The following is a 27,711-nucleotide window of genomic DNA, read 5'->3' as shown; positions in this document are numbered from 1 at the left end:
AAGCTTTATTCTACGAACACTGTATCACTTCTGCCTTTGTAAAATTTAACTGCTGAATTCGTTGGCTGATAGCGAAACATTTAGCTTGAAATGTAGATCAGTTGGATTAAAAACAACATTCGACGTCGCGAATAGTGTTTCTCCAATCTCGGCTCTCCAAACCTGGTGATTTAACAATAATACTATATTACATTGTAAAATTTATACATTCTCCTAGTTACAGTATGTCAGTCGTTTTCCACAATAGCTGAGGATACTATATTTTTTGTCAACAAGAGCTCTTCTTCGCCAAGATGTCTTACCTTTGTTTTTGACACCTCTCCAAGTGTGTGTAACATTTTTAGTAGACTGTAGGTCCAGTAACCTATTATCCAGACGTACTGTGAGTCAGTTCTGTGATATATGAAATGAGAAGAAGATTTCAAAGAAAGGTAATTACAAATACTTTTCAGAACAGTAAATCGCTATAGCAAGTTGACTCTAAAGTGCTGTTTCTCTTTTGGTTTTGTAGTCTCTGAGGAATCGCACTACAGATGAGGATAATAAGTGTTGGTCAGTATATATGAGTCAAAGTGGATGTAAGCTATAAAATTAACCACTTCACGTTAGGCTGAAGCGCCATGATCCCTTAATTCTGCGAAACGACTTTGAGCAGTGCAACTAAGCATTGAAATAAAACTTTCAGCCCACGTATTACGAAGATGTAACTCACATGTAATTTAACTGAATAAAAAAAAAATGCGATGCGAGATAAGAGTGTTGCCCAGGAAGAGTAAGAGGCAAATTTCAATTTCTGAATCTTTGTTTAAAGAAAATTAACTGTATTTACTTCCGTACTCCTATTAAGTATTAGTCTCCCTCATTTAAATGAGTAAATGCAAGTCAGTCTTCTTGAGCCCATCGATTGTGTAGGCTTTGCACTTACTCATTGTAGGTTCCTCCGTGTTACAAATATTTATATCAGCCGAAATGACATAACGACCCCTGAAAGCGGTGTCGAAATGACGCACAAATTGCGATTGCCCGTTCAGTGAAAAATCATGTCGCATCTTGCTTGTGGATACTACACAGTACCCAGATTACTTTATCTCTACTGATTGTTGCAACAGGTCGAATTAGTTCCCGTGCCTAAAAGACAGAAAGAGCAAACTATAAATGTAGAAAGTTCAGAATTAGCAGCTGCAGAGAAATACGACAGCTATTACTGGGCTTCACTGGCGAAGTGGAAGCAGGTGGGCACGCGCCCATCCAAGCAATTTCCGGCGAAATTCGACTCAGCGCAGGCATACGCCGCACATACGCTAACTGCACTTGACTTCTCACAGCAGCGGAGTCTTCAAGCACTGCGTATTATTTGCTCACAAACAACTAGATGCGTAAGAGCAACGACAGTAATGACATCAGTTCCTTGCTTATATATTTATACATTATTTTGAAATTATGTGACAGTATTGATATATATTGAAAGTCACAATTTTATGAGGATTTATTTCTTTGTTCAGTCAATAAGCGGTTTCCAGTATATATTCCCTTCTTCAGTTGGATGCATTGAGTTGTTGAGAACTGCATATCGTTAGTTTCAAATCGTCTCCTCAAACCACTTATGGGACTTAAGCCGGGTGAATTCTTCGACATCCGCCATTATTTCGACAGGTGCATACCCCGTCATATTCAAGGCACAAAATGCAACGAGATAGCTCTATGCAAGAAAATGCAAAACTCCGGTATGCGGGGCACATGCTGAAAAGCAACACTTAATCCGTAAAAAAATGGTGCCATCACATAAACGAATATGATCAACGTCAGGACGTATCGATAGTAAATGTCAATTATCAACGGGTGAGCTAGTATCATTTTACTCTGTACTTCTGTTGTTTGACAGGGAGAGAGCAAGATTGCTGTATTTTGTACTCCGTGATCACCTACAGTAGCGAAATGCTGCGAAACATTCATTTCTGCAGTTATACAGCACGATATGCTTTACGATATTCATCAGTATCGAACCACAGTTATCAGCTTAAATTTTAAATACAACTTAATTATGCGCTGTTGCGTACAGATGACTTGCTACATTTATTCGAGCTTCTATAAACGGGAACGAGGGGAATAATCAGAGACCTGTTTGAAACGGACATCCGGCGACTGTTTGCAATGACACCTGTGATAGACGCATAACTGTAAAGTTCGATATCAAACGCAATAACAAGTTCAAAGAACTTCCGTTGTTATACATCGCCTCCCCACCAGGTAAAAACAGAATCTAACGAGGAAATAAATATTACCGGCAATATTAGAAATCTGTTACGACTCTGATAGAGCTTAAAGCCCATTCGACGACGATGACATCGGAGACGGAAATATTAGTTTAAGATTCTTATATTTTTAACAAATCACGGATGAAGTTATGAGACGTACTTATTGTCCTGCAAGTGACCACTTAAGTATACCTGATTCTTAATTCAGTTCTAGTTGTTACAACTTTCCAAGTTCTTTCTTGCTTCTATTAAGGAAGAAAATCGTTTTAATAAAACTGAACGCTCCAGACAATGAAAGAAAGTCTAGTTCGCTCCAGTATATTGCTTGAAAACCCATCAACTGTAAACAAGAAGAAGTTTTAAAAAAATTACAAAAGAACATCGTCCTTCTTTAACAAAGTATCTTTCTTGGTAAAATTTGATAAGGTTCCTTCTTGAAGTCCATGATCATCGCTATTGCAAGAAGCAGTTCGCTTATTTTTGCATTTGTTACCAATATAATCTCATATCCTTCCTATTGAAATTAAGACAAATAGACAGGAAGTGAGAAGTAGGCTTTTAAAGTGTACAATCTCTGTACTTACCTTAAATGACATAAAAGAGCCACGGAAACCAGAAGTCTGGATTTTCCTATTTCAACCCCACCCATCCCCGTGCTTCATCATATATCCTTCGAGATCTCTAGTCTCTCAGAGTGCTCTAGACTGGTTTTCAAATTTGGACATTTCCATTTGACTGTTGATAGTTTTGTGTATTTGTCAAACCACACGATGTATTATATCCCTTTTTCATAGAGAATTGATGAGCCGAGACTGTTCGTAGCAATAACAGCCAGATCAATCGGTTGCTACAGTCTTACTTCACCATACCGAAAATAGGAGATTTGCCAAGTACCACAACATCTTTTAATGTAACTGAATAATCTCGCAAAGTTGACCGTATGTAATTATGATACATTTCCGAACTTCGGTCTGGAAGTTCCTACCATTCTTAGTAGGCGAACCGTACATAACATCAATTAAGATGGCCAGGTCTCTGGATCTTTAAGCTATTCTCCCGCCACACAAGTCCAGTGTCAATCATTGCACTCACTCGCTGGGACGCCAGGTTGATGCTACAGATTCAGTTCAATGTAACTGCAGTATAGCTGACTGATACAGCTTATGTGATGTGATTTTGAACACTGAACACTTCCTCAAAAGTTTCAGTTGTGCAACTTACTGTTCGAAGAAATTTTCTTTGCTGGGTAACAATACAAGAGAGTGTAGAAGCCCGTAGCATGTAGAGAGACTACCGACAGCAAGGGCGTCAACTTGCTGTATTGTCACTCGTATAATGTAGTGTTGAGAAAAGACAGTTCAACGTATGACATATATATAAGTTGCGCCTCTATACATAAACGTTACTTCCAAAGTCTTCTGCGAGTAAAAGGAAGATCAGAGCTCAACGTCTCGTCTATAACGAAGTCATTTGAGACGGGGAACAAACTCTGAATAGGAAAAGATGGGGAAGGAACTCAGCCGTTTCCCTTTCAGAACGAACTATTCCTTAATTTGCCTTCAGGGATTTAGGGAAATAACGTAAGGCTAAATATGGGTGGCCGGACGAGGATTTGAATTGCCGTCCTCCCGAATTCGAGTCGAGAGTGCTAACCACTACGCACGTGATATTCAGCAGGCAACACGTGTCAAATACGGAGCGCCGCAACGAATTCGGGCACCATTAATAGAGTAAGGGGTTCTCGAGGACGGGTTTCTTGAGCTAAGAACTGGTGAGCTCTATGACTGTAAGCTCTGAGCATGCTTCAGTGGCCACCGTAACTTATTGTACACTGAAGCACCAAAGAAGGTGGTATAAATACAGAAATATGTAAACAGGCAGAATATGTCGCTGCGGTCAGCAACACCTAAATAACACATCCTGTCTGGCGCAGTTGTTACATCGGTTACTGGTGCTATAACGGCAGGTTATCAAGATTTAAAGAGTTTGAACGTGGTGTTATTGTCGGTGCAAGAGGGATGGGACATAGCACCTACGAGGTAGCGATGAAATGGGGATTTTTCCGTACGACCGTTCCACGAGCGTAAAGTGAATATCAGGAAGCCGAGCCGGCCGAAGTGGCCATGCGGTTCTAGGCGCTGCAGTCTGAAACCGCGAAACCGCTACGGTCGCAGGTTTGAATTCTGCCTCGGGCATGGATGTGTGTGATGTCCTTAGGTTGGTTAGGTTTAACTAGTTCTAAGTTCTAGGGGACTAATGACCTCAGAAGTTGAGTCCCATAGTGCTCAGAGCCATTTGAATCATTTTTTGAAGCCGATAAAACATCAAATCTGCGACATCGCTGTCCCCAGAAAAAGATTCTACAAGAAAGTGACCAACAACGAATGAAGAGACTCGTTCAATAAGACAGAAGTGCAACCGTTCCGCAAATTGCTGCAGATTTCAGTGCTGGGCCATCAACAAGTGTCAGTGTGCGAACCATTCAACAAAACATCATCGATATAACACGACACAAAGCTTTACGTCTCGCCTGGGCCCGTCAACACCTACATTGGACTGTTGATAACCAGAAACACGCTGCTTGGTCGTACGAGTTTCGTTACAAGTTGTATCCAGCGGATGCACGTGTACGGGTATGGAGGTCCGCCCGGCTAGCCGCGTGGTCCAGCGCGCTGCTTCCCGAGTGGGAAGGCATGCCGGTCCCCGGCACGAATCTGCTCGGCGGATCAGTGTCGAGGTCCGTTGTGCCGGCCAGCCTGTCGATGGTTTTTAAGGCGGCTTTCCATCTACCTCGGCGAATGCGGACTAGTTCCCCTCATTCCACCTCAGTTACACTATGTCAGCGATTGCTGCGCAAACACTGTCTCCACGTATGCATACACCATGATTACTCTACCACGCAAACATTTGGGGTTACACTCGTCTGGTATGAGACGTTCCCGGGCGGAGGGGGAGTGGGGGGTTGGGTGGTGGGGGGAGGGGCGGTCCACTGGGGGGGGGGGGGGCGCGAAACGCAGAATAACCCTAAGTTCGGTGTGGGGGGGGGGGCGGAGGTGGGGTAGGTGGAGTGCTGTGTCCTGTTGTGAGGTTGAGAACCACTGAAGGCGACAGTGCGACGAAGCCTCTCCATCGTTTCTAGGTCCCTGGTTTAAATACGCAGTACACAATACATGGGTATGGAGACAACCTCATGAATCCATGGGCGCTGCATGTCAGGGTACTGTTCAAGCTGGTGGAGGCTCTGTAATTGTGCAGGATGTGTGCAGTTGGAATGATCTGGGACCATTGATACATCTAGATATGACTCTGACAGGTGTCACGTACGTAATCATCCTGTCTGATCACCTGCATCCATTCATGTCCATTGTGAATTCCGACGAACTTAGGCAATTCCAGCAGGACATTTCGACACCCCACACGGGCAGAATTGTCACAGAGTGGTTTCAAAGAACACTGTTCTGAGTTTAATCACATCCGCTGGTCACCAAACCTAGACATGACCATTATTGAGCATATCTGGGATGCCTTGGAATGTGCTGTTCAGAAGAGATTTGCACCCCCTCTTACTCTTACGGATTTATGGACAGCCCTACAGGATTCATTGTGTCAATTCCTCATGGCACTACATCAGACATTAGTCGAGTCCATGCCACGCCGTGTTGTTGCACTTCTGCGTGTTCGTGGGGGTCCTGCACGATATTAGGCAGGTGTAGCAGTGTCTTTGGCTCTTCAGTGTATAAGGGTTATCCAGATAAATGACGTTCTTTTGGGATTGACCTTTAGCTACCTATCCTATAGTGAGAAAACTATATTTCGCAAGTCTTTACCTAAAAACAATGCAAACAGAATAAATATACCATTCATGGTGAAATAACGTAAAAAAAGAGTTTACGGTTATCAACTCCGTGCATCAGCTATGGCTAAGAGGACAAGTAAGACTGTTTTCTTGATTACTGCGAGAGAAAAGGGAAGTTTTGATAACATGTCTTTCTACATAGACAGATGCTTGTGAAGTAGAGCGGATACAGTAAAATTTGTCAAGAGAGGGGTGAATAGCTCCCTTTGTGTCCCTTAGAATAGTATTTAAGAGTGATCATTTTAATTGCAGTAAACAGTGTAAGTCCATGTGAAGATCCCAGTTCAGTGCTCCTTGTTCGTCGACGACTTGGCAACTTTCTGCTCTCTTTCCACTTTGCATCCTTCCAGAATATGCAGCGAAGTTACAGCGAACAGTTGTGAGGCTGGAAAAATGGGCAAAAAATACGGGTTTGAAATTTACAACTGAAAAATTTGTTTGCATTCATTTAAGTGGCTCACGTCAAGGTTTTAAACGTCCGAGTATAAAATTAGCGATTTCATTTAAGGTTTTAAACATTCATTGCGGTTCCTGGGCCTTATACTATTTAATACTTTTGCCAGTTGTCACGCGTGTGTTATCCAATGGCACTTCAGAACGCTCGAAAATTTATAACATATAAGACATGATGTTCGCGCAGAACATATCTGTTGAAATTTATCATATCCTTGTACTGGCCTAGTAGGATTATGGCTTTACGATGTGTGCATCTATCAATTATCGACTACGAAGGTCTTTTGTTTGAGTCAAAAATGATGGAATCTAGGTGGTCACAGGGTCAGCTTCATCCCCAGTCTCTTTGCTGATGCTTTTATTTGTATTACAATTAACAGTTTATTCAAGCGCGAAATCATCCTTTTCTAAATGCAGAAAGTTAAGAGTAATGGGACTGTAACAACAATTACGTCACCTACAAAAACAGTGATCTGTCAAGTGATTTTTTCCCTTTAATATCCATGAATTCAAATGATGCAGGTACATTTTAGCCTCGATGTACGAATTATCGATCCAAGAATTCCTCATTTAGAATACCATTCTCTCTTTTTAGCATTCGTTGTAGAGGACGTTTTGAGGGACAAACTGGGAGAGCAGTTCATATCTAGGAACGTCATCCAAGTACGCTACAAAGCATCATTTATTGGGCTCAACACCTATCTACAGGTGTTCCAGCGATTGGGTTAGTACGCTGAAGCCAACGCGCTTGGTGGTTTCTACAGTGTTGTTACCAGCGTCAATACCTGCGACGCCACAGAATGTGTTGAATTCAGTTAGGTCAATAGTGAAGAGTTCCGCCTGCTTTCCATCAGCATACAATTTCACAGTAGTTAGAGATGCTGTTGCCCAGCTGCACTTACTAGCTTACAACAAATTCGACGCTCTGTAGCGTTGTTGGAAAACGTTTCTGGACGTAGACTCCCATTCTCAATTTATAGTTAAGGACGTTTTATTTGACTACAAGTTTGTCGGTATCATTTGTTATATCGTATATATCATACTGCTTTGCAATTTAGAACATTTTGTAGCCGTTATAACATATATATATACTGATACAGAGAGAGCAGCAAAAACAAGTATTTAACTTTTGTGAACTTATGTAGAAATGGCGGCAATTTTTTAACATATCAATATATTCCTGTCGAGGTTCCGTACATAACTATGCTGACAAAAACAAATAAATCTATAAAAATGACCCTCAGCCACAAATTCTTAACAGTAAAGAGAAAGGAACAGAGAAAAAGGACGGCTATTCACGATGCTGTGACATTGACTGGAACGGAAGTGGAATTGTGGGCGGAAGCTCACCTGTAGAACTGACGTCAATTCGTTAGTGCCCTCCCTGTGTCTTCAGACTTACGTCTTCAATGTCTCACAGTCCGGAACGTTATTCCGACCCTGCGTTATGCTCGTGTTAAGCTATTAATTAGTCTCGGAGAGCCGTATATCTAACCGGAAGCGCGGCTGGCGCGTGCTGTGGGCTGTGACCCGTAAATCTGCTGGGACGACGGAGGCGCAGGACAATGCGTATTAAAACTGCACGACCTGCGAGCCGACAGCCACGGGCGACAGCTGGATTAACTTTCATCCCGGGAACGCGTCCGGGAGGTGGGATTTGTGGGAGGGTGAACGCTGCGCTGTCAAACAGCGCGGAGCTCACGGGCGAGGAAGTGGTGCCACGGCTGGCTCCATCTCCCGCTAACGAGCTGCGCTCGGCGGCACACGCCGCCATGAGCCAGTTACGGTGGCATCTAAGTAACAGGACAGCCAACTCGTCTCACCTGTTTGTTATTTCGCTTCCCAGTATGCTGACAAAAGGCCACAGCTCTGACGCCAGTTCATTGTTATGCTTCTCCCTTTGGGTTTCTAGACTTATAACAAGGTGGGGCAGCACCTCCGACCGCATTCATCTGTATTTACAGCTACATAGCTACTCTGCAGTTCACAGTTAAGTGCCTGGCAGAGGGTTCATCGATTCACTTTTAAACTCTCGAACACCGTGCGGTAAAAACGAACGCTTATATCTTCCCGGGCGAGCTCTGATTTCTCTTAGTTTATTACGACGATCAGTTCTCCCTATGAAGGTGGGCACCAAAAATATATTTTCACCCTCTGAGGAGAAAGTTTGTGACCAGAATTTCATAGGAAGGTGCTGCCACAATATAAAACGCAATACTCCAGAAGAGGACGGACAAGCGTAGTGTAACCACTCTCTTTAGTAGACTTGTTATATTTTGTAACTATTATGCCACTAAATCGCAGTCTTTAGTTTGCTTTCTCCACACTATTGTCTATGTGATGGTTCCAATGTAAGTTACTCGTAACTGTAATCCCTAAGTATTTAGTTGAGTTTAGATGTGTGTGATTTAACGTGTAACTGGAATTTAGCGGATTCATATAGTGCTCATGTGAGTGATTTCACGCTTTCCGTTATTTAGAGTCAAGTGCCACTCTTTGAACCATACAGATATCTTGTCTAAATCATTTTGCAATTCGTTTTCATCATCTAATTACTATACATGACGGCTTGTCTAAATCATTTTGCAATTCGTTTTCATCATCTAATTACTATACATGACGGCTTGTCTAAATCATTTTGCAATTCGTTTTCATCATCTAATTACTATACATGACGGTAAATGACAGCATCATTTGCAAGCAATCTGAGAGGATTGCTCAGATTGTCTCCTAATCAGTTTTATTATTTATTGGTAAACACCATAAATTAGCCGGCCTGGGTGGCCGTGCGGTTCTAGGCGCTACAGTCTGGAACCGCGCGCGACCGCTACGGTCGCAGGTTCGAATCCTGCCTCGGGCATGGACGTGTGTGCTGGCCTTAGGTTAGTTAGGTATAAGTAGTTCTAAGTTCTAGGGGACTGATGACCTCAGAAGCTAAGTCCCATAGTGCTCAGAGCCATTTGAACCATAAATTAATGTGTTATGAGCCCCCAACAGACAAGCTATATAAGGGCTCGACTATTCTCTATTTCAGATTACTGACACACTCAGCGACCCCAAAGTCCTAATGCCATAATTGCGTGATGGTTGTTTGATTTGGGGGAGGGAACCAAACAGCGGTCCCATCGGATTAGGGTAGGATTGGGAAGGAAGCCGACGTGCCCTTTCAAAGAAACCATCTCAGCATTTGCCTGAAGCGATTTAGGGAAATCACGTAAAATGTAAATCAGGATGGCCGGACGCGGGTTCGAACCGTCGTCCTCCCGAATGCGAGTCCAGTGTGCTAACCACCAGGCCACCTCGCTCGGTAATTGCGTGATGGAGTGCTGTTGTGCTGTCTGCGTTAGTGGGCGATTGACTGAATATAACTGAATTGTACTTGTATTTAATGCGTTATGCAATGTGAGGCAATCACAAATATGTACTAAGTGTTCTGAACGTCATTTCTCTTCCACTCATTGCGTTGTACTACCACGTCACTAATTTAATTTCATATTTCTTTCTACAAATATGTACCGCATTTGAAGATGACGGTCTCTATAAAGCGTATTCAAGAATCCATGTTACTTCTTTTTGAAATTTACACCATAGCAGCAGATCGATACGAGTCACACTCGCTCTTGAGTTGTCAGTACTGGAGGACAAACAATACAATATTCCCTCTGACACATCCTTTAATTCTACAGTGTCCACTCTGTTTACCCCACTGTCCATGAAGTAAGCGGCCAACTTAACATAGCTCACGGCCAAATTCACCGACGTAAATTAAATTAAGAACATATTAAAATATTAGGGAGTCTGTAAGTAGCTTTATATGTTACTCAGCATGAAAACTACACTCTTAAATTCTTAACGTTGTTGACTTTATGGATTCGAGTATTTACTGCTAGATACGTGTTAGTATAAAATACGGGTGAAAACGGCGCGCCGCATGCTGCCAGCGGGCCGCAGTTTGACGACCACAGCTCTAACTCCATTTCGTTAAATTTGGTTATTCGCTCAACCTGCGACAGTGGATGTACTAACTGAAATAGTGTATTGTATACCGGTTAAGACACATTATTGATTTGGCTTACCTGCTGTTTCTTCTCGAAGAACAATTTCGTCCCTAATCAGTTCTCATAGGTATGATATACACGCAACGTATCCTTGCCCTCTGTTCAGCTTGTACAGACATCGATGACGGAAATTGGTCATCTACTTTCTACTATGTATCCTTCGATGGATGTCGACATCGCATCAAGACGACATGCGTACGATAGATTTTATCAACATCTTATGGCTTCTTGACCCACTCATGTTTCAAAAGACACGCATTTGCTGCATGTCCATTTTTATAGCATACATTCTTGATGATATACCATTTCTTCGTGTACGACTTGGTACGGTAGAAGAATGTTGCAGATATATACGATACTTCTTCTCTAAAATGGCTCTGAGCACTATGGGACTTAACTTCTGAGGTCATCAGTACCACAGAACTCAGAACTACTTAAACCTAACTAACCTAAGGACATCACACACATCCATGCCCGAGGCAGGATTCGAATCTGCGACCGTAGCGGTCGCGCGCGGTTCCAGACTGTAGCGCCTATAACCGCTCGGCCATCCCGGCCGGCGATACTACTTCTTCGACGTTGCGCAAACCAAGAAGAGTGGCACTAATCCCGTTTCTGTACGATTCTTTAATCATGTTATTCTGTCAGAGTTTATATTGTAGAACTTAGAAATGTAGATATTATAGTGGAGTTTTCTTAAATTTGAAACAAGCTGCTCCAGAACGTGCTCCCATCGTGATTAATCATCGCGCCAGCTTTTTCGAAGAGATGTTTTATATAAAATTAATAATCTCGGGATATGTATGATAAATTGAAGCGTTATTCCACTTTTGAGATTCAAAAGGCGAAAATCAGTAGAAATAGAATTGACAGCTGACAAACAGACTAAATTAGGTTTGCCTTTCTGTCAAGAATATTACCAGATTTAATTACTTCTGCGGATAACTACGTTTCTTTCTAATGACTATAGTCGGATCTTCCACGTTCTCATCTGTATAAAAAAGAGAATCGCTCCAATGTGAGTAAATCATAAGAGTAACGATTATTTCCACATAACGTTATAGACGTCGATAGAAGTCAGCTAAACTAAAAAGTCTGTTACATTGTAACAAATATGATGGTATTTTTTGATTGAACTTCAAGCCGAAATGAAACTTCCTTAAGATTTATGCAATAAATAAGAAAGATGTAAATGAAGACAGGTAAACGAAACATTAAAGTTAAATTTTCTAAGTCCGTTGAGCTCAGAGGATTCTGATCTTAATCTCACACTGGACAAAAATTGAAAAATAAAAAAAAAAACGCGACTGCGTCACAAGAATTACCCTCAGAGATTCAGAGACATCACGTGTAATGTTTACTTGGTAGCGTGTTTTACGTCATTTTCCAAACGACTTTACTCACAGGCATCTAGTCAACGTGTTATTCGAACACATTATACGGGGAAGCACCAGCTTCTAGGTAATATTTTCCGTGATGGCACGGATTACACCATGAAGGGGAACATTCCAGAATGAAATACTTAGTCTGCAGCAAAGTGTCTTCTGATATGACACTTTCTGGCAGACTGAAACCGTGTGCCAAACCGAGACTTGAAATCGGAAACTTTGCCTTTCGCGGGGAAGTGTTCTACCGACTGAATTACCCAAGCACGACTCAAGACCAGTCCTCACAGCTTTACTTTCCGAATACCTCGTCTCCTACCTTCCAAACAGTTTTAATCTGGCAGAAGTTTCATACTAGCGCACACTCTGCTGCACGGTGAAAATTTCATTCTGGAAGCACCCCTTATACTGTTGCTAAGCCATGTCTCCACAGTATCCTTCCTCCCAGGAGTGCCAGTTTGGCAAGTTTCGCGAATGAGCTTCGGTGTAGTTTGGAAGGTAGGAGGCGAGGCACTGGTGGAAGTATAGCGGTGAGGAGGGGTCGTGAGTCGTACTTGGGTAGCTCAGTCAGTAAAGCACTTACCTACAAAAGGCAAAGGTCTCGGTATGGCGCATAATTTTAATTTGCCGGGAAGTTTTAAGAGTGACATTCTTCTGATGTAGTGATTCAACATTGTGGAACCAGTTATGTAAAATTCTTGTGTCCAACACCATAATTAAGGACACGTAAGACTTGTAAATACACCATTCACTTTGAGATCAAGTCGTGACATGCGGTTTCAAGCAACAACAGGCATGACAATAGGACGCACGACATATTTTACGCCCAAGTCACAAATGTAATGAATCGTGATCACTCTCAGTACATGAAATACCGTAAACCCCATTTTTTTTTCATTTTCCTGTAACCACCTGAAGGAAATTGTGACTATCAGAGACATATTGCTCGTTCAGTAAACTTATTGAGCTGCAGTTAAACAGTATAGCGGGCACCTGTATGAAGTGCACTGGGCCCGCTTCTACCTTTACCTACTCTCTCATGTCAGAGTCAGAGCTAATACTGACCCTAGTTACTTAGGAATTACGGTCACTAGAAAATTGAAGCAAATGGATTGTGATCTCACATCGCATCGTCGTGACCGCTATTATTTCCGATACTGATAGCTTTAAAAAGGTGCACAACTCGTGTCGGTGTTTTTCTGGTATTGGTGTGAAACTATAATAAACACACAGGCCAAAATGCTAGTCACCACCGTAAAAGAGAACGCTGTTTGCTTTGGAGCGTTGTAGAGTATGTAAAACTGGTAATAGGCGGTCCTATGTCCCTCCAGTGCTCACAAGTCCGGGCAGCAATGTACTGCGACGTTACAGTCGGTGCGGTACGCTGGGTCGACTTGGAGACTTCATGTAATGGGCGTGCTCATGCTCGATTAGTTGGTGTATCGAACCAGAGTCTCCAACGTGCCACTCGCATCCATGTAAAACGGCGTACGAACAGTGGCCGCAGAAAGATCGTAACCGATAGAGGCCAGAGAAGAGTGCAACGTCCTGTCGGTAACAATCGATTTCATACCAGAGAGGAACTGCTGTTGTCAGTGAATCCTGAAAAGCCTCCACCATTTTTTCAGCGATCATTGCGCAGTGACAGTTGGAGTATAGAACCTCGGAATAGGCCACTGCTTACAGCGGCGCAAAGAGCTACACGCCTTCAATGGCCCAAGGACAGTAGTTGACTGGGAACGTGCAGTGTGGTTCGACGAGTCACGATACTGCCTCTTTTCAAAAGATGTAGGGCATCGAGTGCGTCGACGGCAGAACGAGGCGTTTCACCAGTCGAGTGTTAAATGTGAATTACAGGCCGAAGACGGCTCTGTGATGTTTTGACGGTGTTTTTCTTACCATGACTTAATCTCACTCATTTAGATTACCGTGAACATGTATCAGGATGTTTTTTCAATATTCTCCGTAGTAAAGTGTTGCTCTTTCGTCTACATCTCCATCACGAATATGGCGTGAATACCCATTTTGAAAAATGGCAACAGCTATGTTAACAGCGCTGCATGCTTCTTTTATGGTTGGATGAACACTGAGGCATCCCGTCGTAGCTTGTTAATTCACCCGATCTTCATCCTATAGAAAACGTGTGTGACTATTGGAACAGCAGGATATGACAGACATGAAGAAACTTGTGTACCCTATTGCTCGCTGTGTTGAGGCTATTACCCAAGGTTTGAGGCGATGTTAAAAGGTAAAAGGGCGGTGTCTCCCAGGGGTGATTAATATTTTGCCTGGAAAGCTTAGTTTACAAACATATAAGAAGGCGCTATCCACAAATGTCGTGAAGCCAACTGTTGTGCATAATGGGCCATAGATGACATTGGTGAACGATGGCTGCAGAAATGTGTACAGGCGAATACACGTCCAACTGTTGAGGACCTGACCGCCCAGATGAACCTTGGGGCTACCAACAGTGTTTCCTCAACGATGGCTCAGCGAACGTTGCTGCGTATGGGCCTCTGCAGCAGGCTCCTGGTCCACTTGTCCACACTGTTCATCGGTGACTAAGACAAATGGACGTCCAGTGGATGGCGACAGGTGGCCTGTTCAAATGAATCACGTTTTATGCGCTATCGGACAGATAGCCGTTGGCGCGTACGGCGTGGGTCTGAAGCAATCACCCTGCATTATGTGGGAAGGGCCCCTGTCGGATGAGGGAGTGTTGTGATCTGGAGAATGTTTTCGTGGCATCTGCTAGGTGATCTCGTCGTTCTAGAAGGCACAATGGATCAACACAACTATGTATATATGCTTGGGGACCTTGTCCAACCTTAGATGCAGTGTATTCTTCCTCGGAGCGATGGCATCTTCTAGCAGGGTAATGAAGCGACTCACTCAGTTCGTAGTGTACACGCACTGTTCAAAGAGCACGAGGATGAGTTCACCGTACTCTCCTGGCTCCCAAAAACGCAAGAATTAAACCCAGTCGAGAATATATGGGAGCATTTTACGCCATGGATGCACAACTGAGAAACCTAGATTAGCTCTCCACGGACTGGAGTCGGAATGGCCCCTCTTCCCAGTCAGAACCTTCCAGAACATCACTGACTCACTTCCTTCACGTCTACTGCAGTCCACGCTGCCAAAGTTGGTTACTCAGACGTTTTAAAGGTGGTCGCTTTAATGTGACTGGACAGGGTAAATACTTGTCGCCCCAACGTGGAGTGCTTTTCCCTGGTGATTACCGCTGTGGTTCTTCCCTTACAACTTAACTACAGAAATAACTCTTGAGAATGACATCTTAGATATCCCGTCGACAATTTTTAGATTCAGCTAATCGACAGAATAGGATAAATGACCCTAAGGGTGTTATAGCATTAGTGGTTCAAATGGTTCAAATGGCTCTGAGCACTATGGGACTTAACATCTATGGTCAGCAGTCCCCTAGAACTTAGAACTACTTCAACCTACCTAACCTAAGGACACCACACAACACCCAGTCATCACGAGGCAGCGAAAATCCCTGACCCCGCCGGGAATCGAACTCGGGAACCCGGGCGTGGAAAGCATTAGTGATTACAGAAATGAAGTGACATTTAAGAGAAAGAGAGAGAGAGAGAGAGGGAGGGAGGGAGCGGGGGAGGGAGGGAGGGAGGAAAATATCTCTCGTAACAAGTGCAGGATGAGAAAGTAAAAAAATAGTAGATTAGCTAAGCAGTTAACACCGACCATTCATCTCTACCAGAGAAAATATCTATTAATTAAACTAAATGACAATGTTGTGATTATGTCCATACCTGCAACACTAGAGGAAAAAGTATTCTCTATTATCCATTATTAAAGCTGTCAGCTACTCAGAAAGAAGTTCAATATACACCAAAAATGTTTCTGACGATTTTTCCAACAACGTAAAATATCTGACAGATAGTAAAGTAAGTTTTAAATCTTATCTTATATCATATCTTCGGGAAAAAAATGCCTTCTATTCGTTGTACGAACGTCTTTTTAAAAACTGATACTCTGCAAAGAAACTTCTTTTTAAGTGTATTTTCATAGGGGGACTAAAAATGTGTTTGTTAATGTTAACACTAATCACATATACATACCCCATAAACTGATTCGTTCCACGTCAGTTCGATATAAGAATCTTTGAAATGATCTATGGACCAAGTAACTAAACAAGTAAATGGCGTGAGGAAATAGTGAATTCTGTGTCCCGAAAAAGCGTGACTACGGACGTCGCATTACGGTCCCTCCTTTCTACTGTTGTTCGAGTGGTGAAGCGATATATGATTTTTCATGAAAGGTCAGCCGGCCGCGGTGGTCTAGCGGTTCTGGCGCTACAGTCTGGAACCGCGGGACTGCTACGGTCGCAGGTTCGAATCCTGCCTCGGGCATGGGTGTGTGTGATGTCCTTAGGTTAATTAGGTTTAAGTAGTTCTAAGTTCTAGGGGACTTATGACCTAAGATGTTGAGTCCCATAGTGCTCAGAGCCATTTTTTTTCATGAAAGGTCAACTATCATTTCTCAGCATATGAAAATGACAGAACTTGCTAGGATGCCTGAAAGATTTTACACAGATTACATGAAAGAAGTAACTCCCATTATTGATCCGCCCAGATAGCGGCGCATGATAGCACTCCGCTTCTGGAATACGGAGAGGCGTACCTGCCGTATTAACGACGAGGTCCGGTGTGCCAGACAGCCTGGGCGCTATTTTTAAACCTCAATTGCACGACATGCATACATTTCTAATAAGTTCTCACATTTTCACTTGGATCCAGAAGGTAGTCGATGCATACAGGTTGATGTCATGTTTTTGAGCTTCTGGAAGGTATTCGATACAATTCCACGCTGTCGCCTACTGACCAAAATACGGGATTCTAAGATCTGCAACATGCCACTTGGAGCTATTAAATTAAAATAAGTTTTTCTGGAAGATCAGCTCAGTCTAAAACACAGTGAGGTAGTACAATAGTCCAGCGATAGCTAATGTCGTAGCATGTTACTAGTTTTGTTCTATTTCCTGGTATACATGAAAGTAACCAGCTAGTTTTTTGACGAGCGAAGTCTGAACCAAAACTGGTCCTTTAAGGCTTCTAAAACCCATTCTTCAGCATAAAATATAAAATTCTGTGACTTTTCCCCCTCAGTGTTTCGTGTTTGTGGTGAAGTTCAGTTGATTGATATTTTCTCTACATTGTGAGATTTTCAAGATTCATCATTAGTTACAATCGAGTCTAGAAACTCGTCTCTTTATCTCGTCATAGAACGAACTTCACACTTGGTTGGATGTGGAATGGACACGTCCATTTATAATTTACTTCATGAGTGCATTAATCTCACAGAAGAGGTTCGTTAACTGAAGCACATAATCCAGGATAAACTGCAGGACTACCGAATATGGATTTGTTTTCCTATCATTCTTCATTAAACTTTTTCTCTATATCTAAGAATATCAAGCAGATCTCTATATACTACAGTTTCACGTATCGGTATGGTAAAATATCGCTATATATTCCAGAAGTGTGGCAGACAGAACTGAGAAACGTAGCACATCAACGTTAACTCATCCGTTCTTACTTATGTGTTCCATGATGCCTGTGTATTCTTCTTATCTGGTATTATTATTCTGTTAACACACTGCAGCCGGTGGCTGCCTCTTTCCCGCTATTTCAAACGGTGCAGACGGTTCTAAGCACTATGCTACTTAACATCTGAGGTCATCAGTCCCCTAGAATTAGAACTACTTAAACCTAACGAACCTAAGGGCATCACACACATCCATGCCCCAGGCAGGATTCGAACCTGCGACCGTAGCAGCAGCGCGGTTCCGGACTGAAGAGCCTAGAACCGCTCGGCCACCGCGGCCAGCTCCCCCTATTTAGAATCTGTTTATCGCCAAAGAAAGTTTATAGTTACGTCAGAAAAAACCGAAAATTTATAATATGCATACTTTTTATGAAGCACTTTCCCAGTCATACTTCAGTGAAGGATGCTGTTCCTAAATTACCACATATTGTCTGTCGTTCCATTTTCAGCACCCTATTTTCAATATTCTGAGATACACCACCTACGAGAGCACAACGTTGCCTTCAAAGTAAGAGTAATTAACAAATCCTATAGCTCTAGCTGCAGCTAAAACGATATTTAATTTTGCAAGCGTGTGGTTTCGCTTTTTGTTATCTCACGAGTCTACTGGTCAGTGAAACACGCTGTTAAAGTGAGCAAATTTCTGATGGTGTTCCTTCGAACGAGATTGCGAGAAGGTTCCGTGTCCGTAGTACTAAACACGTCTCTGGAAATGACTCGGGGAGAAAACTTTGTAGGCAGTTGAGAGAAGCTTCTTCTTACTTTCCCATTGTTCACCAACTACGATACCTAACAAGAGTCACAGGGCAGCCAGAAAGAAACTGCGTAAAATTAAGATGGTTATTAGGTTTTAGCGAATTCCTTTCGAATACAGGACGTTAAATTTTCGTACCCCTTCTTGGAAGATAATTGCAAGATAAAGTTCCGAGTGCATGTATCTATCCAATGAAGTGATGAGCGAAAATTGATAAGCATTGTGAATTTTTTCGTTCTAAAGTGTTAGTCTGAATTAATCTTCTGCTGACTACTAAAGATTCACTGTTGTATCTGATATTATGTTTTAATGAGACTAGTCGTGGTAGTGGAAAAACAACAACTTTTTGCAATATAGACGTAGGAAGGAAATGGGTTCGAATTCTGGTTAGACTGCATATGTTGAGGATTTTCTCAATTTTTCCCTTTCATTTATTTAGGCAATCTTTCGAATCTGCTTCCTGTCGTTGTCTACCTTCTACAGAGACACTATAATCGACGTGTCTCTGACAGAAATGTGAAATAAAGTAACATTTTCCAGGAAACATTATTTCAGCCTCACTAAATGGAATAGTAGGGATACTGACTGTAACCTCTTATATCATGTCGTTTACAGATACAAAGAAATTGTGATGTATTGTAAATGGCATTTTCCTGAAGTTACCTGGTGCCTGACAGTTCTTCAAATTATGCTACTTAAAGTCACCAGAGGCTTTAATAATGTAAATTTTTAAGAATATGCTGTGCTACACTACTATTGCTGAAGAATCATCTACACGTTATGAAACTTGGCGGGAGGGTATGACATTTAAATGAACAGAATTTCACAGTTACAACACATGCGTCGGCTCTGCTGTTTCCTTTGAGCGCTCCTTTTACGCGTTTATGAAATGTTTGCAGAGCCACGCTAACCGTTGTATGCTACTGCTTGCCAGCGATATCTTTCCATGATACATCACTGCCCCCAGCACGAAAAAAGAACGCCAAATGATCAAGCTATGGAAGTGAAGTACGTTGTTTGTTGACGTGCTCTGTCATAAAGTGAAATAGCAGTGAATAGTTTCAGTTAAGCCATTATATTGCTCACGTACTGAAGATACAGTAACACAAACCACAGTTCTGTTGTTATCTTATATTTAAACAGTTATCAGCAATTTCATAGATAACGTATTAAAACATGTATTTTTTCATTTGGTCTCGTAAAATCAACCCTAAATATTTATTGTACTGCTGTTATTTATAAGGACAAGAGGATATTTCCCCGACCTTGCTCAAAGATCACATGGAGAGCAATTTAGTTTTTGTTCCGTTGATACAAGTCACACAATAATGTAAGTCAAGTTTTAGAATGATCTGTGGATTCATTTTGCTTATACAATTTTTAGAGCAGGTATGTTTTTTTCGATGAATGAAACTGAATACCATAGTAGCATATACTTTTTATTTTTGGCAGCTTATCGAAAGTGGAAATTCATCCAAAGTTGGTGACAGTTTCTGAAGATTCGTTGCCTCAATTTTCGCAGTTGAAGAAATGGATGGCTTGAACCAAACGTTGACATACTTGTTTCGAAAATCACTCACACAAAGGGGATCCTAAAACTGCTACCACTGATAAAATCACCGTGGAACTGCTTGTAATGGTTTTGGACCAGGGGCGATCAAGAGGTGCTCGTAAAACCTGATGATAGCAGAAGAGGCAGTAGAAATTTTCTATATGACAAATTAACAATGAGAAGGGGGTTGTGCGACTTGAGTACTGCATTTGTGTAGCTTTGGCTAATGTTTATGAGCCGTAGGTTTACACTTCGTGTAATAAACAAAACATAAATCAAAGCAGACAGTTACTTTGCAACAGAAAATCGAGGTAATTCAACCTTTAGCAAAATTTATGATTGAGTTTTCTAGGAAGCAGAATCGATCACCTTTTCAAAGGGTAAGGTAATAATTTCGGATTTTGACGCAAGTCTTCCGGGACATCTATGTGAAAAAATATGGGAAAAGAAGCCAAGTCTGCTAAAAAAAAAAAAAAATTCCTCCGCACTATGTGCTTTCCCATGAAGCGCTTTGTAACTGAAAATATCGAGGGATCTGATGTACGTATTGTTCGAACATCAATCCTGTTCAACAGGTTTGACATCCACCGACTTCCAGCTAATCCAATGTCTACCGAAATTTGTGACTTTGTATTGCACTTTAACTTGATAAGGGACTACATCAAAGTGTAACTGTTGTACCTTGACTGCAAGGTTGAAACGTATTGCTCTTTACGACTAGGTACATGCATCCTTGTGGATTTACATCTGGGGATTCAGGAGTACGATGGAATAATGTTGCTTTCTTCGTGTAAGTGAGTCGGAAGGCTTTCTGACTTGGGGTTGATTAATGACTTACGTTTCCACATTAATTATGGTACTTCTGCGTGTATAAGATGGCTTTCATTTCATGCTGTGGTGACATTGGATGGACAAGTATACGCTCATCGCTGCATACAGCTAACGCTCTTGTGTCCGTGGTTCCATACATTAGGCCCTCGAGCACCAGCACAGGTGCCCTTCCAACTCCCACGCTAATAATGCGTGTTTTGTCGATGATGTGCAGCGCTGAAAATGTCTTTCACATTTCCACTTTACTTCATGACTCTTCATTGTCTGACTTTGGTACATCACTAACGTTTTAGTTCATTTGGGTATCCTTTCTGGGTGATGAAATTCACCAGTACAGTACTGTTTTTCCTCGTTAAGAGGAATGCTTTTACATAGACGACTGTCGAAATTTCTGTACGTTGTTGAAATGGGAGCAGTAAGTAATTGATACATTAGACTGCTTTGGCGTTTCTGACTTCTAAACACATGGAACTATACTGACTGCCCTGTTATAGTGATCTTCCTTCTTGACAGCCGGAAAGAAAGCCATTGCTATTGCAGGTGGTCAAAAAACAGTGAGCATAGGAGAAAGCTGTGAATTTTTAATGCGTTGTTGTGTGTGTCCTTTGTTATTATTACTGCTGTTGTTGTTATCAGATCAATAATAATGGCGGAAGGTCACACAAGAAATCTATGAATCACAAAATCTAACGAACAGAAGGAGAAAAAAAGGGGCTATTTGGTTATAAGAACGCAAAAGAATTCACTCAAAAAGACCGAAAACGTAATGAACTGAAGGGAAAAAGAAACTGATACTTAATGTGATCCATAGTCTACCGGATAGAAACGAAGAAGTAGCGCTCCAGAAGGCGGAGTACGGGTTAATTAGACCTAGTGCGTGAACAGTAATTTATTCCGCCATATTCTGATAAATCTGAGTCTACGTCCCACGGAAACAACGTTTTTGACTCCGTATGTAGGATAGTTTCCTTAATTTCCTTGACACATTTTGAAGTTTTTTGGCAGGGACCGAGTAAATGGAATCATTTCGAAAAAGGTGTGTGTCCCTATACCTTCATACTATGCGCTTCTGGGACAAAAATGTAAAGTAACGTTTTCCGCACTTCCGCATCTGTTGGGCGAAAGCGCTGTTAATCCACTGTTAATATCATAATTATAGCAGCTATAGACGTTTAACTAATAATTATCAAATCCTTATGCTAAGCATCCAAGGAAATATGCAGTATTTACATGTTGCGTTGAAAATTCAATGTCTCTTCTTCCATCGATGGTCCCCCATCCTGTTCCACTACTACAACAAAGAGTATTCAGAATGATTCTTTACACGTACAGCGAAGTGTGCGCTATTTTTGAAACTTTTAGAAAGCAGAAGAGAGTTTCTGATGGAAGTGACACTGTGAGGACGGTCTGAATATCTCACTTGGTTAGAGCATTGTCCGTGAAAGTCATAGTTCTGAGTTCGAGTCCTGGTCTAGCACACAGTTTTAATCTGCCAGGAAGTTTCAGCATTCTATATTTTTACCATGATCATTTATTTGTTACATTATATAATACTCAGCTGTCTCTCAGCAAATTTGAACCGCTATTTAGGCCATGTGACGTGGAAGAGTGAATTTTACATGGTCGATCCGCCATCGTGAACCATTATTCACAATTATTTGTATGCACTATCCTCTACAATAGCTCAAAATGTATGGTGCAAATTAGGAAACATCCTGTGTGATACGCCTTTATTATTTCACAGCAGTGTTTGAAAATAATCACACAGCTCTCAAAGATAGCCTTCAAATCGAAAATTGTGCCCCTGGTGGGAACAATAAATTGTATGTACCTTAGGTACATACAATTACTAAGCCACAGGACCGAAAGTCACGTTTAGCTGTGCATATTATTAGAGTTGTAAAACTACCGTAGGCTAACGCAGAATGTCGAATGTAGGCGTAGACAACGGTAGTTTTCCTACTAGGTTCGGTCAATTAAGGTCGTATCCGCGTTACCTATACGTTAAGTGTAATGCATACCTATCGGGTGTTACCTGATAACGATCGTTTTCCTTACATATGCGATCAGTGTCTTACTAGATTCTGCTAAAAACCGCATATAGTAAACCGTGTAGACACCGTGCACGGATACATAAAGGGCCGTGGTACCTACGGAACATTTTCGATAGTTTGTCTCCTTCATATTTCGTAATAATAAATAGTAATTATAGCAAAACTGAACTTGTCAATGTTTAATTCAGGCTTCAGTCACAAATGGTTGATTTGAACCTGAAACAGAGGGATCTTATAGAAAAAATAAAGAAAACAATAGAGATTTATCGCAAGGTGTTTTAAAACGCAATTTCCTCAACATAATGGTAAAATTAAAAAAATTGAAAAACAAAAATATATAAAAATTCGCTTCGGTACTTCTTCGAACTTACATAAAAACCTGTTGCCTTTTATTCATAAAAACTTGCAAATTTATCAATAATAACAGGAGAATTTTTCCTTTGATCATGATGATGAACGTTCTATTGGGTACAAAATAACAACAATATATATTTGTGCATGTGAATTTTATTTGCATCAAAAGTAACTACTCTGGTTATATAAAAGCGCGTAAGTTACGCGATCACCAAATTTTTATTACCTACAGAATACAATTTAAATTATGTAATAATATAAAATACTTAGTGGGCTATCACTGAATGATGTGCGGCTCTAATTACGTGCGAAACAAACAACCAAACAAACAAAATACAACGAGAAATCGTCGGCTCCCAGTTTCTCTCTTACATATTCACTTATGCATTTATGTTTCTTTCCCTACCAACGCCTCCAATAAAGTCGGTAATCGTGCCATTTTCTACTTCATTTATGTAGTGAATCAAAACTACTGAACCGTAGTTTCGGTGCAGCATAACTCTATATATTACAGAGGACTCCATTAGAAATCACTGGCTTCAAAAGGGCAACCCTTGGTGGTTTGACGTAGATGCGCAGCCCTTGTTGGTTTGACATAAATGCGCCGTGCTTCGATTGCTTGCAAATCAAGTACACTTGTCCTGTGAGGTATTCCGGACGTTAACGCTCGATGTACTAGAAATAGGGTGACCTTTGATGTTTGGTAATCGAGAACTTGAAGAGGTGCTGCGGTGGAACAGAGAATGCGCTCGTGAGGGGACACTTCCAGCTAATCACCTGCTCTAGATTCCTCGACTACTGCAATGGTCACAGGTCAACCAGCGTTCTCTGTTGCGTGCACTTAACTTGATTTAGATTGACCGCTGTCCGAGTATTCCGGCGTGTGTGCGCCGGCAGAAACACTCCACGTTATATGCTGTCACTTTGTACCTGAATGTCAGCTGTCAGTCCGCTATTAGTATGGGTAGCGCCGTATCGACATTATTGTTGATTAAGTTGGAACCCATTGGATGTCTGTGTACGCAGCTACTGTTAAACATACAAACTGAACAAACGACTGCAGTCAGACACAAAATCTATAGTTTACTGCAGATTTGAGTTTTGTGTCTCCCATGTAAAGGTTAGTGTCATTTGCCGTATTATGTTGTGATACGTCGCGACCTATATGACTATCTTGTAAAGCACCTATGAAACTACGCTGTAGACAAAATTGAGATCTGCAATTTATTGCGGATGTTACGACTGACTGCTGTCTTTTCTTCAGTTTGAGTATTGCTGATGTTTTCTCAGAGCATGTCTTGATATCAGTATAACGCATATTGTGTAGCATGGACTAAATAATTTTCTTGCGTTTAGATTACATAATCATCACGAGGCATGTTCTCTACGTATGAGAAACGTTACAGAACGATGTATTCTGGTGGGCACTGTCATAAATTGGCGTAATTGCCTGAAAGCGTATGGACACTAATCAGTTGAAAGTAAGTTAGAAACTCACAGTTAAACTCTAACACCGAGCAAGTGGAGCACGTACGACGACTCTGTAGTGACATTACGAGCAGCGGATTTCCCTCCCTAATCTGGCAGTTTCGGAGTTATAGTCATCTTAATTTCCTAAGTCTGCTCGGGCCATTACCGTGTTGGTTCCGTTGGTAAGACCGATCTTCGGCCCAACCTGAAACAAATCTGGCTAATGCTTCATATAATGGATACACCGTGCTTGTGTAGTGGTTAAGACACAGGGACACGAATTTGGGATGACTGGGCTTTAATTAACCACATGGTGATTCATATTTTCATATTCAGGTTTTCTATGGTTTCCCGATGTTAATTCTGATAAATATCAGCATGATTCTGTTTAATTCGACACTGCACATCTCTCTCAATCTCGTTGTCCATTTCGGACATGTGATCCGTCTTCATTGTCGTCGACGTCTGTGAGGCATTAAACACTGATCTTCCTTCCTTTAACTGCCAATTTGAAGCCAGTTGTACGCTTGTCTATCGTCGCAGTTCATCTGTGGGTACTCCATACATGTCTGACTGCACAAAAGCTGGTAGATGATGTATGATACATGTGAAAAGCTACCAATAGACCCCAGAATCACTCATATACTATATAAATATTCTTTTCTTCTGTACATAGGTTTTATTGAGATACTAACTGACAGCTGAAAATGAGACACCTGTTTATTACGATAAAACGCAATCTTCATAAGTATTATAAAGCAACATTTCACTCCCTACAAATAATACATGTCATTAATTTCTCTCGCTGTTGGAATTTACAGATTAGCTTCAATTTTTTTCAGAGCCTTTGAGAAAACTACGCCTCAATATGATGAACTATAAATTATGAAGTATTTTATATGTAGTTTATGCTTTTCATACAACGCCTACAATGGTGAAACGTGCTTCATCGCTTTCATGTCTGAGAACCTTGTATACGGGTTTTTCAAAAATTTAAGAAGATTACATTCGATATTAGATTATATTGAGTTTTAGTTCCATAGACATGGTAGGGCAAGTCAGAAAGTATAACATAAAAAACAAAACGTTTGAATATAATACTCACTTCCATGATCATTTGACAGGAGTGTCGAAGATACGTGAATACATTACAGTAAACTGGAACCGCTAATATTTACAGAATTAATACACTGTCAGATCGAAACATGATTGTGCACTTTTAATAGCTTTACCACACACAAAATACCTAATCTTGACTATTGTCATCAAGTGATGTCAAAACTGAAATTTAGCAGATACTTTTACTTAAACTGGTCTAACCGATCCTCTTAAGATATTCATCTACGGAGTAGAAGGAGATACCTGTCAAATAGTCTTTCCAACTAAGTTTAAACTGTGCTTTATCTGATACCAAATTTTTAACTGTTGCTGGCAGGTTATTGAAAATATGTGTTTCTGAATATTGGACCCCTTTTTGGAGCATCGTAATTAATTTTAGGTTTTTATGTAGATTGTTCTTATTACTAGTATTGATACTATGTATTTAACTATTGGCTGGAAGTAGAGACATATTACTTGCAACGAATTTCATTAAGGAATAAATATACTGAGAAGTAGTGGTTAGAATACCCAGTTTCTAGAACAGGTTCCTACGTGATGTTCTTGAAATTACAACAGAAATGAGTCTTATTGCACTCTAAAAGCTTTTGTTCGGTTTCATGAGTTACCCCAGAATATGATCCCATATGGCATAATAGAATGAAAGTAAGTAAATTATGTAAGTTTTTTATATTTATGTTTCCTACATCTAACATCATTCGCGCTGCAAATACAGACTTGTTTAGGCCCCTCAGCCCTTCGCATCTGAATTTATTATCGAGTTGAAATCCCAGAACCTTAACGCTGTCGACTTCTTCGATTTGCATGTCTTCATACGTTATACACATGCTGGATGGGAATCGCATACAGGTTCTGAACCGCATACAGTGGGTCTTTTCAAAGTTTAATGACAATGAATTAGCTTTAAACCATTTTTGATGCCATTGAAAATTTGATTAGCAGCCATCTCTAAATTTGTACTTGACTTGTTATTTATTGCAATATTTGTTCATCTGCAAACAAAACAAACTTAGCATCTGGCAGTGTAACAGGTGAGAGGTCATTAACGTACACAAGAAAAAGTAACGGAACAAGAATAGAACCTTGGGCAACACCACATCTAATTAACTGCCGATCAGATGAAGACTGATTGCTTACTCCCCAAGTATTTCGCGACGACACCCTTTGTTTCCTGTCAGTTATGTAAGACTCGAACCATTTCGTAGCACTGCCGGTCACACCATAATATTCTAATTTACTTAAGAGGATGCTGTAATTCACACTGTCAAAGGCTTTTGACAGGTCACAGAAAATGCCAGTAGCCTCTAATTTGCTATCTAATGAACTAAGCACAGTCTCACTGTGCGTGTGAACAGCCTTCTCTACATCGGAATATTTAAGGAAACCATACTGTGACCTGGACAATATATTATTTGCAGTCAGATACGTAAGAAGACGCTTGAACACAACATTTTCAAATATTTTCAAAAAGGCCCGTAAAAGTGAAACTACTCTTTAGCTTGAAGGCATCTCTTTATCCCCCTTCTTGTTAAGAGTCTTAACTTCAGTATATGTTAGGCGGTCTGGAAATGTTCCACTGGTAAGAGATTGATTACACAAATAACTTAAGATGGAACTCAACTCACATAAGCACTATTTGATTAACATCGTTAATGTGTTATCATAACCACTAAAGTACTTCAATTTTAAGAATTTTATGGTGGATATTACTTCTTTAGTAGACGTGAGTGTCCTTTACATATTACTGAAGTTATTTCTAAAGATTGGACTCATATATTCCATTGCACTGTTTACTGAACATGATAACCCCAAGCTGTCAGTAACAGAAACGAAGAACTTGTTTAAGATGTTTGCACCACTACATGCACTGGTTACTATAGTCTCATTTATTGTTGGACTTATACGTTCCTCTTTCGTTTTGGAACCACCTGTCTCTGTCTTCACTACGTCCCATACAGCTTGTATTTTTTTGCCTGATGTA

The sequence above is a fragment of the Schistocerca serialis genome, chromosome 3 (genome assembly GCF_023864345.2).
Source record: "Schistocerca serialis cubense isolate TAMUIC-IGC-003099 chromosome 3, iqSchSeri2.2, whole genome shotgun sequence".
In the NCBI taxonomy this organism is placed as follows: domain Eukaryota; kingdom Metazoa; phylum Arthropoda; class Insecta; order Orthoptera; family Acrididae; genus Schistocerca; species Schistocerca serialis.
Note: the sequence above shows the minus strand (reverse complement) of the source record.